At 32.6% G+C, this 3,472-nt stretch overlaps 1 long non-coding RNA gene across 1 annotated transcript; it reads right to left on the reverse strand.

The window, feature by feature from the left end:
• Nucleotides 1-1,140: 1,140 nt before the first annotated feature.
• Nucleotides 1,141-1,449, reverse strand: LOC125871658 (uncharacterized). The gene is made up of 2 exons (XR_007447031.1): nucleotides 1,415-1,449; nucleotides 1,141-1,329 (listed from the first exon to the last, which is right to left on the reverse strand). It is a non-coding gene; the product is annotated as an uncharacterized LOC125871658 (long non-coding RNA).
• Between the last annotated feature and the right edge of the window lie 2,023 nt (nucleotides 1,450-3,472).

Raw genomic sequence — 3,472 nt, forward strand, 5'->3', positions numbered from 1 at the left:
TATTAATTTTATCATTAAAGTTAGTTAAATTTGAGAATCCAGAATTTTAAGGTTGTGACTATTGAACTTTCAAAGTGTCCTTTTTTGATTTGGAGGTTGTGGAAGAAGAGCATTCAGTTGGGGAAGTGTTTGTAAGACACCAGATATGTGATGAAGTGCTATGTAAATGTTGTGATGAGAATGAGAGGGGAAACAATTGAACATTTATTCATTAAGTGTCCAATTGCTAACAGGCTAAGGGGGAAATTTGCAGCTGCAGGGGGAATTAATGGTCCTTTTTTTGCAATTAAGGGATTCTGTAATGAGATGGTTGAATGCAGAAAGAACACCTAAGTTACAAATACTCTTCAATGCAGTTCCTTTATTTATCTTATGGAAGATTTGGAAGAGGAGAAACACCACTAATCATGAAGGAAGAATGACATATGTGGCCTGTGGGTATGGAAATAGAAATAAACAGAAATTTGTTTCCGTTAGCCAAGTATAACTACCCTTGGCTAAAAAAATTACCAACATCTTGGCCTGGGTTGGTAAATTTCTTTGAGGAGTACACTCCCACTCTTGGTTGCAGAACAATAGTGTCGAATCCTCCAGAGATGAGGTCTTTTAAATGCAACTTTGATGGTGCATCTAAAGGAAATCCAGGCCCAAGTTCTGGGCCTTTTTGTATCAGGAATAGAGAAGGGAATTTAATTTATGCTGAAGTCAGGAAATTATTTGATGGTACTAATCTAGTGGCAGAAGTGGTGGCATTAAGATTGGGTCTGGAGTTCTGTGTACAACATAATCTTCTCCATGTTATACTTGAAATTGACTCTCTTTCTCTGAAGAATATTTTGGATGGAATTTGGGAAATCCCTTGGGTCATGGTGATGCAGATCGAGAGGATCAATATGCTTATGAAGGACAAGGAAGTGATAGTGGAACATATACTCAGAGAAGGAAATCAGTTGACTAACTTTTTCACTAACAACATTTTCTATTTTGCAGGTACTCAAAGACTAACATACTCAAATTTTCAGGATATACCAAGTGAGGCTAGAGGCATCATCAATACAGAGAAAGTAAGACTTCCTAGCCTTAGGCTAAGAAGATACCAAAATGGAGATTTTTGCTAATCATGATCATACGCAAAGAAGATAACAAGAAAATAATATTATAATAGTGAATTCACATAGCAGACATTGGAACTTACAAACAGATGCATCAGTGACAAAAAAGAAGAACATTTAGAGAATAATAAAGTACCTATCTTATTGAATTTCAAGCAGTGGTATCAACTTTTAAGCTCAATTTGCTGAGAGTCGAGGAAGATGGCGAAACATTGTTCTGAAATAGCAGGTAGATGAAGGCATGACAACAATCAAAACGAAATCAGCAAAAGGGAAATGGATCGTGAAGAACAAAAACTTACCCTTTTGGAATTCTAGGGATATGCAGGCAATGGAGGGCATGAATCGATTTTCTTTCCCCTCTTTTTTCTTTGATGTCCGGACATTTCAGGTCCTAATTTGTTTCTTTTATTGTTGTTTCCTTTTTCAATATTGTTATTGGGCCTGGGTCAGATCAGGCAATGTAGGATGATTTTATATATGCAATAAAGACCTATATGGTCTACTTCATCTAAAAAAAATAATCATTCATGTTGATAGTTTTTTGGGTAGTGGCATTTGCTTAACCATCAAATATTTATCATTTCTCAACTAATGTATGTTATGTAAATGGCAAAACTATAGAATAACAATAGTGTGGAAACAAAATAGTAAATAAAATTGAAATGGTAAGGATTATATAAGTAGTGACCCTTGATATTTTTCTTAATACATGACATTTCATAATTATATATTGTTCTTATTAAAAATAGATATTTCATAATACTTGTTACTTCACAAATCAATACATAAATAACATTATTCTTCCTATTTACAATTTAGAGTTATTAGCCTTGAAAGTATGGATTTGACCAACATAGGAAAACTAAATGATTAATTCATGTTCATTGATCGATTTAATTAATCAAAATAAATTAATTTATGTTCATTTATTGAAAGTTTGACTTCAAGAGAATACTAAATAATGATACAATGGTAAATTTACATAGTTTCTTAAAGAATGTGAAATCTAAAATTGTGACATATAAATAGGAACAGAAAAATAATATACCAATTTGAAGGATTTAGTGTTATTCACTTATCACATTTATCTTACAACTACTCCCTCCGTCCAACAATACTTGTCTACTATACTAAAAATAGATATCCAATAATACTTGTCCACTTTATGAAATCCATGGATAATTTTACACTTAGTTCCTAATTTACCCTTATCATTAATCATAGTTATTTTCCTATTACATTTTTCAAGACATTGTATTTATTATATTCAAAGGGTGATATAGTAAAATTACCCTTCTATTTATAGTTTCTTAAGGGGTATGCCAAGTAAATAGTGGACAACAATTGTTGGAAAGAGGCAGTAATATTCTTTTTGTTCATTACGGTAGCTCGCAATTAATTATACTGTGAACTAGTAAATGTGCCCACGCTTCGCGGGGTTAGAACATTCTTCTTTAAAATTTATTAGAATATAACTTTTCTTGTATTTTAATGTTATAGTATTTTTTTATAAATTTATTTTTAAGAGTAAGGAGGTCATTCAATTGTAGTTTACCATTTGTTTTATTAAAAGAAAAGGCAAAATTACAAATTATAACACTATTTTCTCCTAGTTTACATAATTTTATTTTACAGATTCATTAATTTGCTTTTGATATTTTACAATGGTTAGTTTATTTTTATCATCTATATGCATGGTTACATAGTGTCTTTAATTAGAGAGTCAAATAAATATTTTTCTCAATTTTCTTCTTTGCAAATTTCGTTAGTATAACACTATTGATTACTTTCAAAATATTAAATATTTTTTAAAATATATATTGTAATGACCTGATTCCGTCGTTAGGGAAAAGCCAATGGGGAAAGAATTGAACCAGAAAAACTTTTGAGTAGTTACTTGAAATTTCCTAGCCTAGTCCAGATTTGGACGAAATCGGAGTCAGACAAGTCTAGGGAAATCTGGTAATGAATGAGAAGTGTAATAATGAAATTAATTCTGTGAGTGGATAGCTAAGACGTTAAGGAACCTGTATGACTTTACGAAATTGAATTCGGGAGAGTAGAACTCTCGGAATTGATCTTAGCGTGAACGGGTGTTTTCTGAGTGTTGTGGGATGAAGGTGTGTTGAGAAATAGGGGTTTGGAGATCTTAATTTGACATTTTGTTTCCGTGCAAGCTGTTGTGGCGGGATTATTCCTGCCAGGGCGGGGCCGCCATAGTGGGACAGTCGCGATTTAAGTCGAAAATACCCCAAAATCATTTTATTCTGCAAGTTTCAACTGTGAGAGATAGGAGACGACCCCAGGTGCTTTCTTGATGGTTTTTCGCCATTCTGAAAGCTAAATGTAAGGTTTTA

The sequence above is a fragment of the Solanum stenotomum genome, chromosome 7, assembly GCF_019186545.1.
Source record: "Solanum stenotomum isolate F172 chromosome 7, ASM1918654v1, whole genome shotgun sequence".
Classification (NCBI taxonomy): Eukaryota; Viridiplantae; Streptophyta; class Magnoliopsida; order Solanales; family Solanaceae; genus Solanum; species Solanum stenotomum.